The following is a 27,751-nucleotide window of genomic DNA, read 5'->3' as shown; positions in this document are numbered from 1 at the left end:
GCTGACCCTCCGACAGTGCAGCACTCCCTCAGAGCTGACCCTCCAACAGTGCGGCACTCCCTCAGTGCTGACCCTCCGACAGTGCAGCACTCCCTCAGTGCAGACCCTCCGACAGTGCAGCACTCCCTCAGTACTGACCCTCCAACAGTGCGGCACTCCCTCAGTACTGACCCTCCGACAGTGCGGCACTCCCTCAGCACTGACCCTCCGACAGTGCAGCACTCTCTCAGTGCAGACCCTCCAACAGTGCAGCACTCCCTCAGTGCAGACCCTCCGACAGTGCAGCACTCCCTCAGTACTGACCCTCCAACAGTGCGGCACTCCCTCAGTACTGACCCTCCGACAGTGCGGCACTCCCTCAGCACTGACCCTCCGACAGTGCAGCACTCCCTCAGTGCAGACCCTCCGACAGTGCAGCACTCCCTCAGTACTGACCCTCCAACAGTGCGGCACTCCCTCAGTACTGACCCTCCGACAGTGCAGCACTCCCTCAGCACTGACCCTCCGACAGTGCAGCACTCTCTCAGTGCAGACCCTCCGACAGTGCAGCACTCCCTCAGTGCAGACCCTCCGACAGTGCAGCACTCTCTCAGTGCAGACCCTCCAACAGTGCGGCACTCCCTCAGTACTGACCCTCCGACAGTGCGGCACTCCCTCAGCACTGACCCTCCGACAGTGCAGCACTCCCTCAGTACTGACCCTCCAACAGTGCGGCACTCCCTCAGTACTGACCCTCCGACAGTGCAGCACTCCCTCAGTACTGACCCTCCAACAGTGCGGCACTCCCTCAGTACTGACCCTCCAACAGTGCGGCACTCCCTCAGTACTGACCCTCCGACAGTGCGGCACTCCCTCAGCACTGACCCTCCGACAGTGCAGCACTCTCTCAGTGCAGACCCTCCGACAGTGCAGCACTCTCTCAGCACTGACCCTCCGACAGTGCCCACTCCCTCAGCACTGACCCTCTGACAGCGCAGCACTCTCTCAGTGCAGACCCTCCGACAGTGCAGCACTCCCTCAGCATTGATCCTTAGACTGTGTGCCGCTCCATCAGCACTGACTCTCCGACAGTGCGGCACACTGTTCATGTGTCATATAGCATCCCCTCTATGGTAAAGCATCCAAAGTACTTCATGAGATGGTTCTCAGCCACAGACCTGTACTGATTGTGTTGAGGTGTTTCGCAGAATTAAAGGTATACAATCCTGAGGGGTCTTGAAATGGAGAGGATGTTTCCTCTTGTGGGGAGAATCGATCACTTGGACTCAGTATTTTTAAATAACGGGTCGTCCCATTAAAACAGAGCTGAGATCATTTTTCATCCTCACTGAAGACTGAATCCTCAGAGCTCTCTGATGGAAAAGCTGGTGAATGCTTGAATATTTTGAAGGCAGAAAGTTGACATTGTTGTTGGGTAAGGGTTTGGAAGATACCCAGGTGTAGACTGGATTGCAGATTTGTGGTTATTGAGCTGTGAGCTTATTGAGCAGCCTCAATGAGCTGAATGGTCCCCTGCTGCTGATTCATGTGGGATATTAGGGACAGGTGACCGAAAGATTTCAGCTTGAAGGAGTGCCCTAGATGGGGTGGGAAGAGAGAGAGAGAGGTGGAGGTGGAGGTGGAGGAACAGAGCTCTGGAGGTGAGAGCCCCTGATGGAGTCAAGGAGATTGGACCAGAGCTGGAAGGAGGGCAGCAATCTCAACCTGGCAAGATACTTTGACCAGTTTTTAAATAGCGGCTGGTTCCCCAGATGGATTGGGCACGTGGAGCGATTGAGTCCTAACGTTTGCGAAGAACCATCATTTTAATGTATGCTGGTCCTGTTTCCTGTTCCTGCTAGCAGGGGGAAGCAGTGTGAGACCCCTCCCTTTCAGCCTCCATTCACATTGTTCCTCCTGGGCAGGGACGTGGTTAGCTGTTTGAAGTCTGAGCATCAGTCTGCAGGCATGAACATTTGAAAGCAGGTACCTAAGCCAACAAAGTAACACACTATGACTGCTGTCCGGACAGGCGGAGGTGATACCAGCTCAGGAAGCTCAAGCCTGTGTTTTAAACCGAGGGTGTTACAGAAATGGGGAGAGAAGACACGGTTTTAAAAAAAAAGGCTGTGATACTCAGAAATCAATGTACTGGAGATGAAACAAAATGGTGGCAAGAATTTGCACATTTTCTCTGCTGAACGATCCTTGTCTGTGTGCTGTGTCCTGCTCAGGGAAGGAGATAAGGTCACCAGAGTTCTCAGGGACCATGGGGCAGTGAGGTGGCTAGGCATGACCAACACGAGATTCCTCAAGCAAGAGCTCCACTCCCAGCTCTGAAACTGAGGGGAGCCCCAGGTGGACAGAGGAAGTTCCTCAGGGATACCCTCCAGGCCTCACTGGGCAAGTGCAGCATTCCCACAGACACCTGGGAATCACAGGGCCAAGACCGTCCAAAGTGGAGGAGGTGCATCCGGGAAGGAGAATTGCAGCATTTAAAAGGCATTTGGATGGGTATATGAATAGGAAGGTTTGAGAGGGATATGGGCCGGGTACTGGCAAGTGGGACTAGATTGGGTTGGGATACCTGGTCGGCATGGACGGGTTGGACCGAAGGGTCTGTTTCCATGCTGTACATCTCGATGACTCTAAGGTGTTGAGCACTGTGAGCTGTGCTGTTGGGAAAAAGCGGATGTCAGGTGTGGGAAGCACACTGCCCCACTAATGTCCTTCCCACGGCCACCACCTGTCCCAAGTGTAACAGAGCCTGCGGAAGCCTCATCAGTTTGTACAGCTACCTACAGACTACTCCTGAGAGTGGGAGAGAGTCAGCCTCGTCTGTGAAGGACCACCGATGAATGAGAGAGGGTCACCGTGCCTCAGGTGAGGGACGACGTTGAGAAGGAGACTCCTTCATGGTAACCTCAGCCGGTGCGGGAATTGAACCCACGCTGTCGGCATCACAAAACCAGCCACAGTGCCAGCCCTTGCAATCGCAGAAGCACCTGCCTGTTTACCTCCTCACCACCCAAGGGTCCAGGCACATCTTCCAGGGGAAGCAGCGATTTACCTGTACTTCACTCAATCTCGTCATCTGTATTTGCTGCTCACAACATGGCCTCCTAGATTTTGGGGAGACTAAACGAACCTTGTAGCTCAGTGAGCAAACCTACATCCAGAACCTCAACCTGAGCTACAAATCTTCTCAAAGCTCACAAAGACTAAACACAGTCTAGATGACCGCTATTGTAGAACAGTGACGCTCTGTTGGCAAACATGACCCTGAGCTTGGGTGGGAATGGCAAAAGTGGGGACATGACCACCCTCTGTGGCAGCACGGGTATGAGGCTAGAAGCTCGTCCTGGGGTCCCAAGAAGCCAGCCGCCTTCCAACAGTGCCTTTTGCCACTCCAGGATCTCGCACCATGTTTTGTGAAGTGGAGCAACTGTCTTCCCGGAGGAAATCCAACGTGCGCACAGCAAGATCCCACAAGCAGTTGTGAGATCATGAGCGGACAATCAGAGCTCATTCTGCGTCCGTGTTGGGGAGCGGGTGGGAAATAAAACGGTTTTTCTTCCCATGTCTCCAAAGAACAAGAGACTGGAATTATGTGGATCAATTGGAGATTGGGGACCCTCTGTCTTGGGAACGAGAAGATCCAGAAGAGATGTAAGGTGTTCAAGAAACTGAGAGATCTGGACACAGTAGATCAGGAGAAATGAAAGAACAGGCGCGCATGGATTTGAAATGTTTGGCAGCGATGGCAGGTGAAAAGGGTTGTGTTTTGACCTGGGACTCAGTAAGGAGCTGGGATGTGCTCGCCGAGAGAGCAGGAAGTGGAGGTTTCATTCCCTGAGGCATTAAAGAAGTTGCAGGGCACCGGGGAAAGGGGAGATGGGAGTACTCAGGCAGAGTACAGAGACAAGCCACGTGAGAGAGCCTGCACAGGCCAGACGGGCTGAACAGCCACCTTCTGAGTAGTAGCAACAAGAGAAGGGAGCACAAGGCAGTTTGGTCTGTTTACCCTCCCAGATGAACCGAGCTGCGTTGTTGCTCTGAGGACAGGACAAGGGAAAGGATCTAATTGAAAGCACATTTGGCAAAGCAGCAAAGAGGCTTTTGAACTCTTGGAAAGATAATAGAAAAGCCAATATTTGTACACAGTTGGGCTCGTGTGTCAACAGCTGCAGTGAACTGCCGCTGGTGTGAAGCCACAGCATCAAGGCCACAGACAGAATCTCACTGTCCATTTCTGGGCTTCCTCGGATGAATGACTTCACACATCTGCAGCACTGATCTCGATACATTCCGATGCCAGACCGCGAGGGAATCCTCTGGCCAGGATTTCCATCCCTTTCCCGTGCACGTGCCCCTGCCCATGCTCCTTTCCAGCCTTGCAAAGGTGTGTGGGAGGGTGCCCCCAATGCCGCATTGACTCGCTGACGCCTTCCAAGTCGATCAGCTGAGCTGGTGCGATTGGATAGCAGCTGCTGGACGCGGGGGTGGAGGGTAAGGTTGAATGGGTGTGCTCTCGGAGTGCAGGATGCCAGGGAGATGCCTAACCAGCTGCGGGGACCTGAATACATGAAGGGCCCTGTTACCAGGCTGACAGCTGACAGCAGGCTGGCCAGGAGACTTGCTTCCCACTGGCCTTCATTGCCGGTCACCTCTCTGCCTCAGGGAGGTCTTCTTTCACCATTCAGAGGATGTGAGCATCTCCGGCAAGGCTCCGCATTTATCGCCCATCCCTAATTGCCCCCTGAAGTGCTGCACTTGTGTGCTGGAGGTAGACCTGCAATGCTGGCAGGGACGGAGTTCCAATGTTTTGCCTTAAGACTCATGGGCATCCATGAGGCGCTGTGGGCCATCAACAACAGCAGAATTGTACTTCAGCACAATCCTGCAATCTCATGGCCAGGCAAATGCCCGAATCAACCATTACCATCAAGGCAGGGGATTAACCCTAGTTCAATGGAGAGTACAGGAGGGCATGCAGCACCAGGCAGACCTAAAGCTGAGGTGTTGACCTAATGAAGCTACCAAACATGGAAAATGTTGGTAAGCATATACCAAACAGCATAAGCAGCAAGTGATAGACACATGTGACAATACAATAGCTTTAAGAGGTATATTTTCTCCTGTTGTTTCATGAACAAAGGTTGAGACAGAGGTGTCGAGCAGTCTGCTCAAAGCCAATAAACACATTGTGAATCCTTGGGGTTTTTTAAAAAGTTGGAACAGTAGAAGCAGCCTGAATGGGTGGCGTCAGACTCCCACAGAATCAGGATTTTTAATTCCAGCTTTCAGTACTGGGGTCTTGAAGCTAGATGTGGAAGCTCTTATTGCTCTCTCTGTTATAACTGAAAGCTGGGGTTCTTTCCCTGCTGCTAGAATTGCATGTATTTTACTGAATTTGCCTTTGCCTAGGGTGTGTTTATGGGATGTTACTATATTAGAGCAGTTAATTAGTAGTAGTTAATATATATTACTTTGTTAAGCGTTTCAATAGCATTACAGTTAAGCCAATGTTCTTTTACTTTTATTTTGATTGTATTTTAACTGTAGTATAGAAAGAAAGTGTGGTTTGCTTTAAGTTGAGTAGTTTGACCAATCGAATTGCATCTGGACTGCAACACCTTACACTTACCTATAAAAAAAGAAAAAGCTAGGGTCTAAGCTATCATCTTACTGTATTTTGAGGCAGTTTGGTCTGGTCCATAACACAGAGCTAAGCGATCCCACAACCAACGGATCAGATCGAAGCTCTGTAGTCCTGCCACATCAGGCTGTGAATGGTGGTGGGCAATTGACCAACTCACTGGAGGAGGAGTCGTCTTCATAGACATTCCCATTCTCAATGATGGAAGAGCCCAACACATCGGTGCACGGGATAAGGCTGAAGCATGCGCAGCAATCTTGCTGTCAGTCCAGCAGCTGCTTTCTCCTGGATGGTGTCGAGCTTCTTAGGTGCACCAATCCAGGGCAATGGGGGAGGGGAAATTATTCCATCACAGTCTGTGACTACTGCACCGTATCTTGGGCTTAGTACCCACTTCAGTGGCACTGAGTTCCTGGGAGACCGCCCTAGGTCAGTTGAACTCATTCATTTATTCATTGGTGGCCCCTCACAGATGAGGATGACTCTGTTCCACACTCAAGGTGAGTCCATAGGTGGCTGATGGGGCGACTGCAGGTGGGCTGGGTGGGGCCGTTGGTGTGCCAGGGCGATTCTTTCACCCGGCATCCACCTTTCCCCAACGGCAAGTCCCGAGGTGCCTGACACCTTCCCGCATGCTTCTCCTCCACTTTGGACAGTCTTTGGCCAGTGATTCCCAAGTGTCCATGGGAATTCCGCACTTTGCTGGTGAGGCCAGTCCATGTGGGGCTCGCCTGCTGTTTCAGCTGGGAATAGAGCACCTGCTCAGGGAATCGCGTGTCAATCACACCGACAATGTGCCCAGCCCATCACAGCCGATCAAGGGGCGTCAATGCCTCTGTACCGGGGCTGTCGGCCTGGTCAAGGACAATGGTGTTGGGTGGATCTTTCATTCCAGCAGATTGACAGGATTGGTGGGACTGCTGCAGTGCCTTGAGGTGCCTGCTGTAGACAGTCCATGTCTCAGAGCCACCACAGCTTGGTGTCGGATCTGAAGTTGTCCTCGAATACCCTTTTCCTCAAGGGGCTGAAGGCTATGCGATCACACTGGAGGCACTGCTGGATCTCTTCATTAATAGTCGCTTCTCCACCCTGGAAGGCATTGAGCTTCTCCAGTGCTGATGCGCTGGCTTCCTATCTCTGAGACGTGGGATTGAGATCCTCTCCAGATATGTAAACCCGCTGAGAGTGTGGGGTTAATGCTGCAGTGTCAGCAGTACCACCTTCCAAGTGACTGTTAGAGCCAAGACCCCAGGTCCCCTTTGGAACAAATCCCATAGTCCACATCGGGGACAAGCGCAGGCAGGTGGGGTGAGGCTAGTCCTCCCCCACATCTTTGGGGCCAAAATGGAGGCTCAAGGAGCACACATGCTGGGAGGTTATCAGTTAGTTGTTTGTGGGAGCTTGCTGTGTAAGAGAGGCAAAACAAAAGAGCTTCATTGGCTATGAAGCGATTGGAGGCATCCAGAGGTCGAGAGAGGCGCTATAGACATGCGAGATTGTTCTGACAGGCATCAGCACTTGCTGCATCCACAACACACATTTTGCCAAGTCAGAAACTCTCTAGGAGCTGTCCTACAGCTGCCAACACCATGCCTTTACAAAAGTCCTTTTGCTCTGATAAATTCAGTAGATGTCTTCATTTCCAAATCTGCTGGCCAACTAAAAATGTCCTGAGGGGTTTGGCTAATCTTTCATGTCACAGCTAGTTGTACCACCGCCTCGGTTACCCACTTCACACCGGATCGGAGTTTGAGTGAGCGTTGTTTTTGTACAAGACATTTCTCCAGCATGAGGTCTCCTTGTGTTATATCGTTAATCCTTTCCTACCTTCAGGTTCCCTTTGCTATGTCCCTGATTGCATCCCCATCAAACACCCCCAGGACAGGGGCAGCACGGGGTTAGATACAGAGTAAAGCTCTCTCTACACTGACCCCCATCAAACACTCCCCAGGACAGGGACAGCACGGGGTTAGATACAGAGTAAAGCTCCCTCTACACTGTCCCCCATCAAACACTCCTAGGGACAGGGACAGTACGGGGGTAGGTACAGAATAAAGCTTTTACACTGTCCCCCATCAAACACTCCCCAGGACAGGGACAGTACGGGGGTAGGTACAGAATAAAGCTTTTACACTGTCTCCCATCAAACACTCCCCAGGACAGGGACAGTACGGGGTTAGGTACAGAATAAAGCTTTTACACTGTCCCCCATCAAACACTCCCAGGACAGGGACAGTACGGGGTTAGGTTCAGAGTAAAGCTTTTACACTGTCCCCCATCAAATACTCCCCAGGACAGGGACAGTACGGGGTGAGGTACAGAATAAAGCTTTTACACTGTCCCCCATCAAACACTCCCCAGGACAAGGACAGTACGGGGTTAGGTACAGAATAAAGCTTTTACACTGTCCCCCCCATCAAACACTCCCCAGGACAGGGACAGTACGGGGTTAGGTACAGAATAAAGCTTTTACACTGTTCCCTCCATCAAACACTCCCCAGGACAGGGACAGTACGGGGTTAGGTACAGAATAAAGCTTTTACACTGTCCCCCATCAAACACTCCCAGGACAGGGACAGTACGGGGTTAGGTACAGAATAAAGCTTTTACACTGTCCCCCATCAAACACTCCCAGGACAGGGACAGTACGGGGTTAGGTTCAGAGTAAAGCTTTTACACTGTCCCCCATCAAATACTCCCCAGGACAGGGACAGTACGGGGTTAGGTACAGAATAAAGCTTTAACACTGTCCCCCATCAAACACTCCCCAGGACAGGGACAGTACGAGGTTAGGTACAGAATAAAGCTTTTACACTGTCCCCCCCATCAAACACTCCCCAGGACAGGGACAGTACAGGGTTAGGTACAGAATAAAGCTTTTACACTGTTCCCTCCATCAAACACTCCCCAGGACAGGGACAGTACGGGGTTAGGTACAGAATAAAGCTTTTACACTGTCCCCCATCAAACACTCCCAGGACAGGGACAGTACGGGGTTAGGTACAGAATAAAGCTTTTACACTGTCCCCCATCAAACACTCCCAGGACAGGGACAGTTCGGGGTTAGGTACAGAGTAAAGCTCACTCTACACTGTCCCCCCATCAAACACTCCCAGGGACAGGGACAGCACGGGGTTAGGTACAGAGTAAAGCTCACTCTACACTGTCCCCCCATCAAACACTCCCAGGGACAGGGACAGCATGGGGTTAGATACAGAGTCAAGCTCCATCTACACTGTCCCCCATCAAACACTCCCCAGGACATGATGTGGAGATGCCAGTGTTGGACTGGGGTGTACAACATTAAAAATCTCACAACACCAGGTTATACACCAACAGGTTTATTTGGAACCACACTAGCTTTCGGAGCGTCGCTCCTTCAACAGGTTATTTTCAGGTGTGATTTTTAACTAACCCCCAGGACAGGGACAGCACAGGGTTCGAACCAGAGTAAAGCTCCTTCAATAAGTCGACCTGGTTGTCAAGCAATCCCAGTTTAATATTCTGTTCCGATCGGACTGTAGCCTCCTGGGAGGGTTATTTAAGGGGAGTTTGGAAAGGTTTGGTAGCCGAGTCCCATGCTGAATTGGATCGGGGTTATGAAGGCCAGTTGTGGGTGGTTTGAGTTGAATGTGAATGTTGTCCAGGAGAATATCTTGCTTTTCCAAAAAATGTGGCGTGTGATCCTTCATGTTCGGTTTCACAAGGCGGCAGGGCCTGGCCTCATACCCGAGCCGCAGGACAGCACCTCCAGCATTGCCGCATGTTTCTGTACCAAATACAAGGTTTCCCAGGCCAAGACAGACTTTGCATTTGCCTAGCACCTTTCACAACTGGAGGACCATCCCAAAGTGTGTGTGCGTGTGTGTGTGTGTACACAATAAGTTCCCGTAAACAGTACCAATGAGTCAGGTGTTTGGTTTTCTGAGGGAGGTTGAGGAATACATACTGGCTCCAGGCCACGGCAGAGAGTGCCCAGCGACTGTCCTTCCAAGAAAGGACCTGGGATCTTTCAGCTCTGCCCACTAGCTGGACGCGCAGGGGTGAAATCTCTGAAAGACAGTTTCTCAGAGAGGGCAGCTCTCCCGCAGTAGCGTCAGACTCTGGGAGATTATCCAGAGGCAATTCGGAGGGAGCCGGAAAGTAGAAAGGTGGAAACTGTTCCCAACAGCAGGAGGGTCAATAACCAGAGGGACACAGATTGGAGAGAAGTGGGAAACGAACCTGAGGAGGTGAGAATGTTTTGTTTCAGGTGGCGAGCTCTGGGATGTGCTGTCTGAAAAAGCAAGGGGATCAGATACACCAGGAACATTCGCAGTCAGAGGGGGCAGGAGGAGCAGATACACCAGGAGCATTCGCAGTCAGAGGGGGCAGGAGGAGCAGATACACCAGGAACATTCGCAGTCAGAGGGGGCAGGGGGATCAGATACACCAGGAACATTCGCAGTCAGAGGGGGCAGGGGGATCAGATACACCAGGAACATTCGCAGTCAGAGGGGGCAGGAGGAGCAGATACACCAGGAACATTCGCAGTCAGAGGGGGCAGGAGGAGCAGATACAACAGGAACATTCACAGTCAGAGGGGGCAGGAGGAGCAGATACAACAGGAACATTCACAGTCAGAGGGGGCAGGGGGATCAGATACACCAGGAACATTCGCAGTCAGAGGGGGCAGGAGGAGCAGATACACCAGGAACATTCGCAGTCAGAGGGGGCAGGAGGAGCAGATACACCAGGAACATTCGCAGTCAGAGGGGGCAGGAGGAGCAGATACACCAGGAACATTCGCAGTCAGAGGGGGCAGGAGGAGCAGATACAACAGGAACATTCACAGTCAGAGGGGGCAGGAGGAGCAGATACAACAGGAACATTCACAGTCAGAGGGGGCAGGGGGATCAGATACACCAGGAACATTCGCAGTCAGAGGGGGCAGGAGGAGCAGATACACCAGGAACATTCGCAGTCAGAGGGGGCAGGAGGAGCAGATACACCAGGAACATTCGCAGTCAGAGGGGGCAGGAGGAGCAGATACACCAGGAACATTCGCAGTCAGAGGGGGCAGGAGGAGCAGATACACCAGGAACATTCACAGTCAGAGGGGGCAGGGGGATCAGATGCAACAGGAGCATTCGCAGTCAGAGGGGGCAGGGGGATCAGATACACCAGGAACATTCGCAGTCAGAGGGGGCAGGAGGAGCAGATACACCAGGAGCATTCGCAGTCAGAGGGGGCAGGAGGAGCAGGTACAACAGGAGCATTCGCAGTCAGAGGGGGCAGGAGGAGCAGATGCAACAGGAACATTCACAGTCAGAGGGGGCAGGAGGAGCAGATACAACAGGAACATTCGCAGTCAGAGGGGGCAGGAGGAGCAGATGCAACAGGAACATTCACAGTCAGAGGGGGCAGGAGGAGCAGATACAACAGGAACATTCACAGTCAGAGGGGGCAGGGGGAGCAGATACAACAGGAACATTCGCAGTCAGAGGGGGCAGGGGGATCAGATACACCAGGAGCATTCGCAGTCAGAGGGGGCAGGGGGATCAGATACACCAGGAACATTCGCAGTCAGAGGGGGCAGGGGGATCAGATACACCAGGAACATTCACAGTCAGAGGGGGCAGGAGGAGCAGATGCAACAGGAGCATTCGCAGTCAGAGGGGGCAGGAGGAGCAGATGCAACAGGAGCATTCGCAGTCAGAGGGGGCAGGAGGAGCAGGTACAACAGGAACATTCGCAGTCAGAGGGGGCAGGAGGAGCAGATGCAACAGGAGCATTCGCAGTCAGAGGGGGCAGGAGGAGCAGATACACCAGGAACATTCGCAGTCAGAGGGGGCAGGAGGAGCAGATGCAACAGGAGCATTCGCACTCAGAGTGGGCAGGAGGAGCAGATACACCAGGAACATTCGCAGTCAGAGGGGGCAGGAGGAGCAGATGCAACAGGAGCATTCGCAGTCAGAGGGGGCAGGGGGAGCAGATGCAACAGGAGCATTCGCAGTCAGAGGGGGCAGGGAGAGCAGATACAACAGGAGCATTCGCAGTCAGAGGGGGCAGGAGGAGCAGATACACCAGGAACATTCGCAGTCAGAGGGGGCAGGAGGAGCAGATGCAACAGGAGCATTCGCAGTCAGAGGGGGCAGGGGGATCAGATACACCAGGAACATTCGCAGTCAGAGGGGGCAGGAGGAGCAGATGCAACAGGAGCATTCGCAGTCAGAGGGGGCAGGAGGAGCAGATGCAACAGGAGCATTCGCAGTCAGAGGGGGCAGGGGGATCAGATACACCAGGAACACTCGCAGTCAGAGGGGGCAGGAGGAGCAGATACACCAGGAACATTCGCAGTCAGAGGGGGCAGGGGGATCAGATACACCAGGAACATTCGCAGTCAGAGGGGGCAGGGGGATCAGATACACCAGGAACATTCGCAGTCAGAGGGGGCAGGAGGAGCAGATACACCAGGAACATTCGCAGTCAGAGGGGGCAGGGGGATCAGATACACCAGGAACATTCGCAGTCAGAGGGGGCAGGGGGATCAGATACACCAGGAGCATTCGCAGTCAGAGGGGGCAGGAGGAGCAGATGCAACAGGAGCATTCGCAGTCAGAGGGGGCAGGGGGATCAGATACACCAGGAACACTCGCAGTCAGAGGGGGCAGGGGGATCAGATACACCAGGAACATTCGCAGTCAGAGGGGGCAGGGGGAGCAGATACACCAGGAACATTCGCAGTCAGAGTGGGCAGGAGGAGCAGATACACCAGGAACATTCGCAGTCAGAGGGGGCAGGAGGAGCAGATACACCAGGAACATTCGCAGTCAGAGGGGGCAGGAGGAGCAGATACACCAGGAACATTCGCAGTCAGAGGGGGCAGGAGGAGCAGATACACCAGGAACATTCGCAGTCAGAGGGGGCAGGAGGAGCAGATACACCAGGAACATTCGCAGTCAGAGGGGGCAGGGGGAGCAGATGCAACAGGAGCATTCGCAGTCAGAGGGGGCAGGGGGATCAGATACACCAGGAACATTCGCAGTCAGAGGGGGCAGGAGGAGCAGATGCAACAGGAGCATTCGCAGTCAGAGGGGGCAGGAGGAGCAGATGCAACAGGAGCATTCGCAGTCAGAGGGGGCAGGGGGATCAGATACACCAGGAACACTCGCAGTCAGAGGGGGCAGGAGGAGCAGATACACCAGGAACACTCGCAGTCAGAGGGGGCAGGAGGAGCAGATACACCAGGAACATTCGCAGTCAGAGGGGGCAGGAGGAGCAGGTACAACAGGAGCATTCGCAGTCAGAGGGGGCAGGAGGAGCAGATGCAACAGGAGCATTCGCAGTCAGAGGGGGCAGGGGGATCAGATACAACAGGAGCATTCGCAGTCAGAGGGGGCAGGAGGAGCAGATGCAACAGGAGCATTCGCAGTCAGAGGGGGCAGGAGGAGCAGTTACAACAGGAACGCTCGCAGTCAGAGGGGGCAGGAGGAGCAGATACACCAGGAACATTCGCAGTCAGAGGGGGCAGGAGGAGCAGATGCAACAGGAACATTCGCAGTCAGAGGGGGCAGGAGGAGCAGATACACCAGGAACATTCGCAGTCAGAGGGGGCAGGAGGAGCAGATGCAACAGGAGCATTCGCAGTCAGAGGGGGCAGGGGGATCAGATACACCAGGAACATTCGCAGTCAGAGGGGGCAGGAGGAGCAGATGCAACAGGAGCATTCGCAGTCAGAGGGGGCAGGGGGAGCAGATACACCAGGAACATTCGCAGTCAGAGGGGGCAGGAGGAGCAGATGCAACAGGAGCATTCGCAGTCAGAGGGGGCAGGGGGAGCAGATACACCAGGAGCATTCGCAGTCAGAGGGGGCAGGGGGAGCAGATACAACAGGAGCATTCGCAGTCAGAGGGGGCAGGGGGATCAGATACACCAGGAACATTCGCAGTCAGAGGGGGCAGGGGGATCAGATACACCAGGAACATTCACAGTCAGAGGGGGCAGGGGGAGCAGATACAACAGGAGCATTCGCAGTCAGAGGGGGCAGGGGGATCAGATACACCAGGAACATTCGCAGTCAGAGGGGGCAGGGGGATCAGATACACCAGGAACATTCGCAGTCAGAGGGGGCAGGGGGAGCAGATGCAACAGGAGCATTCGCAGTCAGAGGGGGCAGGAGGAGCAGATGCAACAGGAGCATTCGCAGTCAGAGGGGGCAGGAGGAGCAGATGCAACAGGAGCATTCGCAGTCAGAGGGGGCAGGGGGATCAGATACACCAGGAGCATTCGCAGTCAGAGGAGGCAGGAGGAGCAGATACACCAGGAGCATTCGCAGTCAGAGGGGGCAGGAGGAGCAGATGCAACAGGAGCATTCGCAGTCAGAGGGGGCAGGGGGAGCAGATACACCAGGAACATTCGCAGTCAGAGGGAGCAGGGGGATCAGATACACCAGGAACATTCGCAGTCAGAGGGGGCAGGAGGAGCAGATGCAACAGGAACATTCGCAGTCAGAGGGGGCAGGAGGAGCAGATGCAACAGGAGCATTCGCAGTCAGGGGGGGCAGGGGGAGCAGATACACCAGGAACATTCGCAGTCAGAGGGGGCAGGAGGAGCAGATGCAACAGGAGCATTCGCAGTCAGAGGGGGCAGGAGGAGCAGGTACAACAGGAGCATTCGCAGTCAGAGGGGGCAGGAGGAGCAGATGCAACAGGAACATTCACAGTCAGAGGGGGCAGGAGGAGCAGATACAACAGGAACATTCGCAGTCAGAGGGGGCAGGAGGAGCAGATGCAACAGGAACATTCACAGTCAGAGGGGGCAGGAGGAGCAGATACAACAGGAACATTCACAGTCAGAGGGGGCAGGGGGAGCAGATACAACAGGAACATTCGCAGTCAGAGGGGGCAGGGGGATCAGATACACCAGGAGCATTCGCAGTCAGAGGGGGCAGGGGGATCAGATACACCAGGAACATTCGCAGTCAGAGGGGGCAGGGGGATCAGATACACCAGGAACATTCACAGTCAGAGGGGGCAGGAGGAGCAGATGCAACAGGAGCATTCGCAGTCAGAGGGGGCAGGAGGAGCAGATGCAACAGGAGCATTCGCAGTCAGAGGGGGCAGGAGGAGCAGGTACAACAGGAACATTCGCAGTCAGAGGGGGCAGGAGGAGCAGATGCAACAGGAGCATTCGCAGTCAGAGGGGGCAGGAGGAGCAGATACACCAGGAACATTCGCAGTCAGAGGGGGCAGGAGGAGCAGATGCAACAGGAGCATTCGCACTCAGAGTGGGCAGGAGGAGCAGATACACCAGGAACATTCGCAGTCAGAGGGGGCAGGAGGAGCAGATGCAACAGGAGCATTCGCAGTCAGAGGGGGCAGGGGGAGCAGATGCAACAGGAGCATTCGCAGTCAGAGGGGGCAGGGAGAGCAGATACAACAGGAGCATTCGCAGTCAGAGGGGGCAGGAGGAGCAGATACACCAGGAACATTCGCAGTCAGAGGGGGCAGGAGGAGCAGATGCAACAGGAGCATTCGCAGTCAGAGGGGGCAGGGGGATCAGATACACCAGGAACATTCGCAGTCAGAGGGGGCAGGAGGAGCAGATGCAACAGGAGCATTCGCAGTCAGAGGGGGCAGGAGGAGCAGATGCAACAGGAGCATTCGCAGTCAGAGGGGGCAGGGGGATCAGATACACCAGGAACACTCGCAGTCAGAGGGGGCAGGAGGAGCAGATACACCAGGAACATTCGCAGTCAGAGGGGGCAGGGGGATCAGATACACCAGGAACATTCGCAGTCAGAGGGGGCAGGGGGATCAGATACACCAGGAACATTCGCAGTCAGAGGGGGCAGGAGGAGCAGATACACCAGGAACATTCGCAGTCAGAGGGGGCAGGGGGATCAGATACACCAGGAACATTCGCAGTCAGAGGGGGCAGGGGGATCAGATACACCAGGAGCATTCGCAGTCAGAGGGGGCAGGAGGAGCAGATGCAACAGGAGCATTCGCAGTCAGAGGGGGCAGGGGGATCAGATACACCAGGAACACTCGCAGTCAGAGGGGGCAGGGGGATCAGATACACCAGGAACATTCGCAGTCAGAGGGGGCAGGGGGAGCAGATACACCAGGAACATTCGCAGTCAGAGGGGGCAGGAGGAGCAGATACACCAGGAACATTCGCAGTCAGAGGGGGCAGGAGGAGCAGATACACCAGGAACATTCGCAGTCAGAGGGGGCAGGAGGAGCAGATACACCAGGAACATTCGCAGTCAGAGGGGGCAGGGGGAGCAGATGCAACAGGAGCATTCGCAGTCAGAGGGGGCAGGGGGATCAGATACACCAGGAACATTCGCAGTCAGAGGGGGCAGGAGGAGCAGATGCAACAGGAGCATTCGCAGTCAGAGGGGGCAGGAGGAGCAGATGCAACAGGAGCATTCGCAGTCAGAGGGGGCAGGGGGATCAGATACAACAGGAGCATTCGCAGTCAGAGGGGGCAGGAGGAGCAGATGCAACAGGAGCATTCGCAGTCAGAGGGGGCAGGAGGAGCAGTTACAACAGGAACGCTCGCAGTCAGAGGGGGCAGGAGGAGCAGATACACCAGGAACATTCGCAGTCAGAGGGGGCAGGAGGAGCAGATGCAACAGGAACATTCGCAGTCAGAGGGGGCAGGAGGAGCAGATACACCAGGAACATTCGCAGTCAGAGGGGGCAGGAGGAGCAGATGCAACAGGAGCATTCGCAGTCAGAGGGGGCAGGGGGATCAGATACACCAGGAACATTCGCAGTCAGAGGGGGCAGGAGGAGCAGATGCAACAGGAGCATTCGCAGTCAGAGGGGGCAGGGGGAGCAGATACACCAGGAACATTCGCAGTCAGAGGGGGCAGGAGGAGCAGATGCAACAGGAGCATTCGCAGTCAGAGGGGGCAGGGGGAGCAGATACACCAGGAGCATTCGCAGTCAGAGGGGGCAGGGGGAGCAGATACAACAGGAGCATTCGCAGTCAGAGGGGGCAGGGGGATCAGATACACCAGGAACATTCGCAGTCAGAGGGGGCAGGGGGATCAGATACACCAGGAACATTCACAGTCAGAGGGGGCAGGGGGAGCAGATACAACAGGAGCATTCGCAGTCAGAGGGGGCAGGGGGATCAGATACACCAGGAACATTCGCAGTCAGAGGGGGCAGGGGGATCAGATACACCAGGAACATTCGCAGTCAGAGGGGGCAGGGGGAGCAGATGCAACAGGAGCATTCGCAGTCAGAGGGGGCAGGAGGAGCAGATGCAACAGGAGCATTCGCAGTCAGAGGGGGCAGGAGGAGCAGATGCAACAGGAGCATTCGCAGTCAGAGGGGGCAGGGGGATCAGATACACCAGGAGCATTCGCAGTCAGAGGAGGCAGGAGGAGCAGATACACCAGGAGCATTCGCAGTCAGAGGGGGCAGGAGGAGCAGATGCAACAGGAGCATTCGCAGTCAGAGGGGGCAGGGGGAGCAGATACACCAGGAACATTCGCAGTCAGAGGGAGCAGGGGGATCAGATACACCAGGAACATTCGCAGTCAGAGGGGGCAGGAGGAGCAGATGCAACAGGAACATTCGCAGTCAGAGGGGGCAGGAGGAGCAGATGCAACAGGAGCATTCGCAGTCAGAGGGGGCAGGGGGAGCAGATACACCAGGAACATTCGCAGTCAGAGGGGGCAGGAGGAGCAGATGCAACAGGAGCATTCGCAGTCAGAGGGGGCAGGAGGAGCAGATACACCAGGAACATTCGCAGTCAGAGGGGGCAGGAGGAGCAGATACACCAGGAGCATTCGCAGTCAGAGGGGGCAGGAGGAGCAGATGCAACAGGAACATTCGCAGTCAGAGGGGGCAGGAGGAGCAGATACAACAGGAGCATTCGCAGTCAGAGGGGGCAGGGGGAGCAGATACAACAGGAACATTCGCAGTCAGAGGGGGCAGGGGGATCAGATACACCAGGAACATTCGCAGTCAGAGGGGGCAGGGGGAGCAGATACACCAGGAGCATTCGCAGTCAGAGGGGGCAGGAGGAGCAGATACACCAGGAACATTCGCAGTCAGAGGGGGCAGGAGGAGCAGATGCAACAGGAGCATTCGCAGTCAGAGGGGGCAGGGGGAGCAGATACACCAGGAACATTCGCAGTCAGAGGGGGCAGGAGGAGCAGATGCAACAGGAGCATTCGCAGTCAGAGGGGGCAGGGGGAGCAGATACAACAGGAACGCTCGCAGTCAGAGGGGGCAGGGAGAGCAGATACAACAGGAACACTCGCAGTCAGAGGGGGCAGGAGGAGCAGATGCAACAGGAGCATTCGCAGTCAGAGGGGGCAGGGGGATCAGATACACCAGGAACATTCGCAGTCAGAGGGGGCAGGGGGAGCAGATACAACAGGAGCATTCGCAGTCAGAGGGGGCAGGAGGATCAGATACACCAGGAACATTCGCAGTCAGAGGGGGCAGGAGGAGCAGATACAACAGGAACATTCACAGTCAGAGGGGGCAGGGGGATCAGATACACCAGGAACATTCGCAGTCAGAGGGGGCAGGAGGAGCAGATGCAACAGGAGCATTCGCAGTCAGAGGGGGCAGGGGGAGCAGATACACCAGGAACATTCGCAGTCAGAGGGGGCAGGAGGAGCAGATGCAACAGGAGCATTCGCAGTCAGAGGGGGCAGGGGGAGCAGATACACCAGGAACATTCGCAGTCAGAGGGGGCAGGAGGAGCAGATGCAACAGGAGCATTCGCAGTCTGAGGGGGCAGGGGGAGCAGATACAACAGGAACGCTCGCAGTCAGAGGGGGCAGGGAGAGCAGATACAACAGGAACACTCGCAGTCAGAGGGGGCAGGGGGAGCAGATACAACAGGAACACTCGCAGTCAGAGGGGGCAGGGGGAGCAGATACAACAGGAACATTCGCAGTCAGAGGGGGCAGGGGGAGCAGATACAAAGGAACGCTCGCAGTCAGAGGGGGCATGGGGAGCAGATACAACAGGAACATTCGCAGTCAGAGGGGGCAGAGTGAGCAGATACAACAGGAACATTCGCAGTCAGAGGGGGCGGGGGATCAGATACAACAGGAGCATTCGCAGTCAGAGGGGGCAGGGGGATCAGATACACCAGGAACATTCGCAGTCAGAGGGGGCGGGGGATCAGATACAACAGGAACGCTCGCAGTCAGAGGGGACAGGGGGAGCAGATACAACAGGAACGCTCGCAGTCAGAGGGGACAGGGGGAGCAGATACAACAGGAACGCTCGCAGTCAGAGGGGGCAGGGGGAGCAGATACAACAGGAACGCTCGCAGTCAGAGGGGACAGGGGGAGCAGATACAACAGGAACGCTCGCAGTCAGAGGGGGCAGGGGGAGCAGATACAACAGGAACATTCGCAGTCAGAGGGGACAGGGGGAGCAGATACAACAGGAACGCTCGCAGTCAGAGGGGGCAGGGGGAGCAGATACAACAGGAACATTCGCAGTCAGAGGGGGCAGGGGGAGCAGATACAACAGGAACATTCGCAGTCAGAGGGGACAGTGCTGACTGTCTGATAAATACTGGAATGGAAGAAATGTGCAGGATGACGGGGTGGTGAAGGGAATGGATTGGAGAGCTCAAATAGCCAACACCGTGATGAGAGCATGAATGGCGTCTTGTTGCATTGTGCAGTTCTCATGTTCCAGCCCTGTTCTCACGTACTAGCATCCTTGTACTCTAGAGAAAGAGGAATGGAGAACCAACTGTCCCGTACTGTATCGGAATGCACATTAAATTGAGGACACTGTTGGAAAATTTGTGGAGAGGCAGTTCGAGGAATGGTTCTGGATCAACCCCTCCACTTCACACACTGAACACAGCTGGCTGCAGAGACTAGAATGGTAGTCTAAATATTTGGAATAGGCTTGCAGGCCCTCCCTCCCCTGTTGAGATGGAGAGGGTAATAAGATTGTTATTGATGTCTGTGTCTGAGGGGGTTTAATGCGTTTCGCAGCTGTGTGTGCGCTGTCACATGAGGATGTGCTGTCAGGGCGAGCACCAAAGGCTGCAGAGCTCCCCACAAGCAAAAGACCAACAAAGGCCTTTCTGGAGCTTGCGTGCCACCGTTTCTCAGTGTCTGACACTCTGCAGGAATGTGCAAGGTTTCAATAGCCATGCATTTGCTACTGCCACCTTCCCTGATGGTTTCAGGGTCAGAAAAAGCCCACAGTCACTCCTCTGACGAGGAATCACAGCTTCCAAGACCTGGACAGTGTCGAGACTCGGGCCTGACAAATGACAGTAATTTGTGCAGTAATTTGACATGGGTGCCATCCGACTGCCCCTACACAGGATCCTAAATGTTTTGCCATGGCATTACCATTACCATTGTCACCCACTGTCAACATCCAGGGCTTACCCTTGACCAGAAACTGAATGAAATAAGCTTGAGAAAGACTATGGCTACAAAAGCATGTCACAGGCTGGGAATCTTGCAACGAGTAACTCCCCAAAACCTTTCCCATCATCTGCCAGGCACAAGTCAGGAGGGTGAGGGATTATTCCCCACTCCAACAACACTCAAGTAGCTCGACACCATCCAGAGACAAAGCAGCCCCCACTTCACTGGCACAACATCAACTCCATGTACCGCCGACATTCAGTAGCAGCAGTGTGTACAATCGACAAGATGCACCGCAGAAATTCACCAAAGATCCTTAGGACAGCAACTTCCAAACCCACCATGGAGAAGGACAAGGGCAGCAGGTACACGGGAACACCAAGTTCCCCTTTGAGCCATGCACCACCCAGACTTGGAAATATATCAGGCATTATTCCTTCAGCGTTGCTCGGTTAAAATCCTGGAGCTCTCTTCCTAACAGCACTGTGTCGATGTGCCTACAGCACTTGGACTGCAGTGGTTCCAGTAGGCAGCTACTCCCCACCTCCAGGGATGGGCAATAAATGCAGGCCCAGCAATCCTCATGAACATGCTGACTATTAGTTTTAGTGAATATGGAGTCATAGAGCACAGAACTGGGCCCTTCTGCCTGATGTGTCCAATGCCGACCAGGTTTCCTAAGCTGAACTCGTCCCATTTGCCCTCGAAACCTTTCCTATCCATGTACCTGTCCAAATATCTTTTAAATGTTGTAACTGTACCCACTTCCTCTGGCACCTCATTCCATATATGCACCACCCTCTGCGTGAAAAGGTGGTGCCTCGTGTCAGTTTTAAAGCTTTCCCCTCGCACTTTAAACCCTGTCCTCTCGCTTTGGACTCCCCCACCCTGGGGGAAAGATCTTGGCTCTTCACCTTATCCATGCCCCTTCATGATTTTATAAACCTCAATAACATCATCTGATATTCCAGGGAAAAACCGTCCCAGCCTCTGCTAAGAATGCAAACCTTCCAGTCTCAGTAATGTCCTTGTAAATCATTTTTGCGCCCTTTCCAGTTTAATAACATCCTTCCTCAAGCAGGGTGACCAGAATTGTACACAGTACTCCAAATGTGGTCTTAACATCCCAACTCCTTATTCAGTGCTCTGACCGATGAAGGCAAGTGTGCCAAACGCCACCTTCACCACCCTGTCTACCCTGTCACACTGCTTTGAAGGAACTATCTACTTCCACCCGAGTTTTACAGTGTATCAGTGATGATGTGAATTAGAGTGCTCATTTCCATGTGTTTCCTTGGCTAGCCGTTCCTCTTGTTCACCTGTGCTTCATACATCGAGGAAGCTGGAGTTTGCCTTGCTTCGAAACACTTTCATTTTCTCCTTCCACCACTTTGAACCCTCGAGTTCCCTGATAGCTGTCAGCCTGAGGCGCACCCATCCCCATCCCGAACGTTGGCATCCAGTTCTGTATGTTAGAAATAGGACCCTTGAGAATGCTGTGCCGTTCAAGGCCACACTCCTTTGTCCTCTTCAAGAAGACTGAATGAGAACATTCCTTGACTGACCCAGCTCAGTAACGGATTTGACTCTGTTCCCTTTCGGTTGGCACACTGCTGCCTCACAGCGCCAAGGACCCAGGTTCAGGCGACTCTCTGAGTGGAGTTGGCATGTTCTCACCCAGGTGCTCCGGTTTCTTCCCACAGTCGAACAATGTGTATGTCGGTGGATTGGCTGCGCTAAAGTGCCCATAGGTATGTACAGGCTGGGTGGGTTAGCCATTTGAAACACAGGGTTACAGGGATAGGGTAGCGGATTGGGTCTGGATGGGATGCTGTTTGGAGGGTTGTTGTGGACTCGCTGGGCCGATTGGCCTGATTCCACACTGAAGGGGTTCGATAAAGTGGGCAGGTTTGGAGTTGCTGAGGAAATGGTGTGTGCTGCTTCCTTTGTGAGTGAAGCACTGTTTACTTAATCGCAGGACTGTCACCATGCAGAGAGCACAGCAGCCAGCTACCACAAACCACAATGTGATAATGAAGGGATGGTCTGTGAGTGAGGGATAAATACTAGGCTCAGGATACCAAGGGAAACACACCCCCACTCCACCGCACTCTCACACTCGACCACATACTCACCCACACACCCACACACACCCTCATTCACACAGTCACACACACTCCCACGCACTCTCACACACACACACACACTCCCCCCCCCCCACACACACACACCCTCGTTCACACACACTCCCACGCACTCCCTCTCACACACACACACACACTCCCTCCCACACACACCCACACACACCCTCATTCACACACACTCCCATGGTCTCTCACACACACACACTCTACCCCCACACACACCCTCATTCACACACACTCCCATGCACTCTCTCACACACACACTCTCCCCCCCCCACATACACTCACCCACACACCCACACACACCCTCATTCACACACACTCCCATGCACTCTCTCTCTCACACACTCTTCCCCCCCCATACACACTCACCCACACACCCACACACACCCTCATTCACACACACTCCCATGCACTCTCTCCCACACACACACTCTCCCCCCATACACACTCACCCACACTCCCACACACACCCACACTCCCACACACACCCTCATTCACACACACTTCCACGCACTCACTATCACGCACACACACACACTCCCCCCCCCACACACACTCACCCACACTCCCACACAGACCCTCATTCACACACTCCCATGCACTCACTCTCACACACACTCTTCCTCCCCATACACACAGACCCTCATTCACACACACACCCACGCACTCACTCTCACACACACACACTCTTTCCCCCCCCACACACACACTCTCACACAGGCCCTCATTCACACATACACAAACTCTCCCCCCCACACACACTCATCCACACACCCTCATTCACACACACTCCCACGCACTCTCTCTCTCACACACTCTTCCCCCCCCATACACACTCACCCACACTCCCACACAGACCCTCCTTCACACACACTCCCACGCACTCACTCTCACATACACACACTCTTCCCCCCCCCATACACACTCACCCACACTCCCATACAGACCCTCATTCACACATTCCCACACATTCCCATGCACTTCCTCTCACACACACTCACTCTCCCCCCCACACACACTCACACACTCTCTCACACACTCACTCATACCCACTATCACACTCTCACACAAACACACATACACTCTGTCTCTTTGACACACTCGCTCACACACGATCACTCTCTCTCACACAAACACACTCACTACCACATTCACACACACACTCACATTCACACACACACACTCACACACACTATCACACTCTCTCTCACACACACTCATTACCACATTCACACACTGACACACAATCACATTCACACACTCACTCACACACACTATCAAACACTCTCTGTCACACAAACACACTCACTACCACATACTCACACTCTCTCACACACACTCACTCACACTCAACACGCACCCTCCCCCACTGCATGCTGTATGATAAGGTGCTGCTGAAAATTCTGTTCTCCCTTTGACAACCAAAACAGGCAGGGCCATGGTATCGGCAACAATTGGACATTAAGAATCACAGAAACAGATAACAGTGACAGGCACAGAAGGAGGCCATTTGGCCCATTGTAGCAGTGCTGGCCTTCTGATTCACCATGTGCCATTACCTGCACCACTTCCCCCACCCCAGTGCCCTGCACATGCTGCTCTAGCTTATTGAACTGTGATCAATGGCCATCTCGAAACAATGTGATGCCAAACATTTCCCATTTTTTAATCTTTCTCTGCGCCGATAGGCCTTAATGGTGTGTGGCTGAAAATTGCTGTCTCTGGTGTGTAGCTGTTAGAGAAACTGGCTCAGCTCTGTGTTAACATATGTCGTTTATCAGCAACTATGTGAACTCCCAGCAAAGAATGAAAATGTAATTAACATTTGCTTACATTAGAGCTGCATGTTATATACAGATTGCAATGCGGTAATCTGGAGTTTAGGTCTGTCCCCTGGATGTTGGCCCACATCCCGTGATATTCCTTCACTCCGCAGCCTTGCAGTTACTAAAGGCCCACAGGGTTTGCCAGAGAGTTGGGAGTCCAGTCAGACCGCAAGCATTTCTCATTCCACCCCGGTTCCCGAGAATTGGATTTTTCTTCTCAGCCGTTTTGTGACGTAGTGAACACAGCAGTGAAGACCCACACAGCAAGCTTCCAATAAACAGCAAGGTGACACAAATCAGATCATTGGTTCTCCACCACTGTTGGGGGGTGGGGGGGGGGCTGTTCACAAGGGGCGCACGCTCCTGTCTGTACACATTTGAGACCTTCCCAAGGCACCCCCAGGAGCTTTTTCAGTCACTTCAGATTATATTAGTGACACAAGAGCCAAGAGCTGAGGCATAGGGCATCTAAGAGGAGGAGAGACTTCAAGGGCATCCACCCTCAGACAGCTGAAGGCACAACCACCAATGGGGGAGAGATTGAAGTCCAAGGCAGGAAGCCAGTATTAAAAAGGGTGTAGAGCTGGCCCGAGAGTTGTAGGGGCTGGAGGGGGTGACAGAGATAGGGAGGGGGTGTAGGGGCTGGAGGGGGTGACAGAGATAGGGGGTGTAGGGGCTGGAGGAGGTGACAGAGATAGGGAGGGGGTGTAGGGGCTGGAGGAGGTGACAGAGATAGGGAGGGGGTGTAGGGGCTGGAGGAGGTGACAGAGATAGGGAGGGGGTGTAGGGGCTGGAGGGGGTTACAGAGATAGGGAGGGGCTGGAGGGGGTTACAGAGATAGGGAGGGGGAGTAGGGACTGGAGGGGGTTACAGAGATAGGGAGGGGGTGTAGGGCTGGAGGGGGTTACAAAGTTAGGGAGGGGGTGTAGGGGCTGGAATGGGTTACAGAGATAGGGAGGGGGTGTAGGGGCTGGTGGGAGTTACAGAGATAGGGAGGGGGTGTAGGGGCTGGAGGGGTTACAGAGATAGGAAGGGGGTGTAGGGGCTGGAGGAGGTGACAGAGATAGGGAGGGGGTGTAGGGCTGGAGGGGGTTACAGAGTTAGGGAGGGGGTGTAGGGGCTGGAATGGGTTACAGAGATAGGGAGGGGGTGTAGGGGCTGGTGGGAGTTACAGAGATAGGGAGGGGGTGTAGGGGCTGGAGGGGGTTACAGAGATAGAGAGGGGAGCAGGGACTGGAGGGGGTTACAGAGATAGGGAGGGGGGTGTAGGGGCTGAAAGGGGTTACAGAGATAGGGAGGGGGTGTTGGGGCTGGAGGGGGTGACAGAGATAGGGAGGGGGTGTAGGGGCTGGAGGAGGTGACAGTGATTGGGAGGGGGTGTAGGGGCTGGAGGGGTTTACAGAGATAGGGAGGGGGTGTAGGGGCTGGAGGAGGTGACAGTGATTGGGAGGGGGTGTAGGGGCTGGAGGGGTTTACAGAGATAGGGAGGGGGTGTCGGGGCTGGAGGAGGTGACAGTGATTGGGAGGGAGTGTAGGGGCTGGAGGGGGTTACAGAGATAGGGAGGGGGTGTAGGGGCTGGAGGAGGTGACAGTGATTGGGAGGGGGTGTAGGGGCTGGAGGGGGTGACAGAGATAGGGAGGGGGTGTAGGGGCTGGAGGAGGTGACAGTGATTGGGAGGGGGTGTAGGGGCTGGAGGGGGTTACAGAGATAGGGAGGGGGTGTAGGGGCTGGAGGGGTTTACAGAGATAGGGAGGGGGTGTAGGGGCTGGAGGAGGTGACAGTGATTGGGAGGGAGTGTAGGGGCTGGAGGGGGTTACAGAGATAGGGGGTGTAGGGGCTGGAGGAGGTGACAGCAATAGGGAGGGGGTGTATGTGCTGGAGTGGGCAGCTGTGATTTGAAATTAAGGGTTTCAATATTTGAAAATAAGAATTTTAACTATGAGGTGTTGCACACCTGGGGGTCACTGAGGGTCAGCGAGTGGTTGGGGGTGATGGGTGAACAGGGAATGCTGTGAATTGGGATTTGCCTACTCGAGAGTGAGTTGTCCTCAGGCCTATATGGGAACATTGTTTATACTGGGATGAACTCAGGCTTCAAAGAGTCAACTCAGCTTGGCTGGAGTTCGCTATTTCCTAATCTCTCTCAGATATTCCTCATTCCTGTTTTTAAACCTCTTTCTTTCGAGTGCCGAGGGATTTTGTGTCTCCCGGGCCCAGCCTGTCTCACAAGGATGTTGTTGGTGGGACCATGCATTCCACTCCTGCAATGCTTGGTCTTGTGCAACCACTGAACAAGGTCAGAGTGCCCTGGCCCACTCACTAGAACACTCACTGTGCACTGTGGTGCGTTGCATCCAGCCCTCAGACTGACACCATCCCAGACTTACTACCCAGACTGCAGTCCCTGTCACTGAGCATGTGACCATAGAACAGTACAGCACATTCAGCCCATAAAGTTGTTCCAAACATGACGCCCAATTCAACTAATCCCTTCTGCCTGCCCTTGCTCTATATCTGGAGAAAGTGAGGACTGCAGATGCTGGGCATCAGAGTCCAGAGAGTGGTGCTGGAAAAGCACAGCAGGACAGGGAGCATCCAAGGAGCAGGAGAATCAATGTTTCGGGCATAAGCCCTTCTTCTTTCCAGATGAAGGGCTTATGTCTGAAACGTGGATTCTTCTGCTCCTCGGACGCTGCCTGACCTGCTGTGCTTTTCCAGCACCACTCTCTCAACCCTTTGTCCATTTCCCTCCATTCCTTGCATATCCACATGCTTATCAAAAAGATCCTTTAAACACACTGATTGGATCTGCCTCCACCACCACCCCAGGCAGTGCGTTCCAGACTCCCCTCACTTTCTGTGTAGAATAACTTGCCCCCCGCATCCTGTTTGACCTTTCCCCCCTCACCTCAAATGCTTGCCCCCGAGTTTTAGACATTTCAACTCTGGGAAAACGATTCTGATCGTCAGCCCTGTCTGTGCATTTCATAATTTGACAGATTTCTATCAACCTCCAGAGAAAACAGCCTGAGTTTTTTCCAGCCTCTCCTTACAGCTCCTACCCTTTAATCCAGGCAGCTTCCTGGGAAACCTCTTCTCCACCCTCTCCAAAGCTTCCACATCCTTCCTGTAACATGGCAACCAGAATTGAACACAATACTCTTGAGTGTGGCCCAACCAGAGTCTTATAATGCTGCAACATGACATCCTGTCTCTAACACTCAATTGAGACCAATGAAGGTAAGCCTCCTTTACCAAGCCTATCTACTTGCATGGCCACCTTCAAGGAACTATGGGCTTGAACCCCAAGATCCTTATGTCCATCAATGCTGTTCAGGGTCCTGCCATTAACCATATACTTTCCCAAACATTTGATCCCCCAAAGTGCAGCACTTCACACTTACCCAGATTAAACTCCATCTGCCATTTCTCCACCCATATCTGCAATTGAAAATGAGCTTCGGATTAGTCAGTACAGCATCGTGGGCTGAAGGGCCTGCACTGACTGTAATATTCTATGTTCTATGATCCATATCCTTTGACAACCTTTTACACTACCCACAACTCCACCAATTTTTGTATCATCTGCAAACTTACTAACCAACCCATTTCTATCCGAGTCATTTATATATATATTAGTGCCGAGGGGTTTTTGAAATTGAATTTGGACCATCAGGAACACTCAGTGGGCCTCCAGTTCTCCCTCACTCTGTGCCGTCTCTTTATTTGTTCATGGGAGCTGGGCCTTCCCGCTCAGGTATATCTTGC

The 27,751-nt window shown here is 54.0% G+C and overlaps 1 protein-coding gene across 2 annotated transcripts in view; it reads left to right on the top strand.

Moving 5' to 3' along the window:
- The window catches only part of dnajc4 (DnaJ (Hsp40) homolog, subfamily C, member 4), a 102,444-nt gene that overhangs the window by 55,718 nt on the left and 18,975 nt on the right, over positions 1-27,751 (top strand). The gene's annotated exons all lie outside the window — the stretch shown is intronic.

This window comes from Chiloscyllium punctatum, chromosome 31 (genome assembly GCF_047496795.1).
Source record: "Chiloscyllium punctatum isolate Juve2018m chromosome 31, sChiPun1.3, whole genome shotgun sequence".
NCBI classification, from domain to species: Eukaryota; Metazoa; Chordata; class Chondrichthyes; order Orectolobiformes; family Hemiscylliidae; genus Chiloscyllium; species Chiloscyllium punctatum.
The sequence above is the reverse complement of the archived record's forward strand: the minus strand, read 5'-3'. Positions and strand labels throughout refer to the sequence as shown.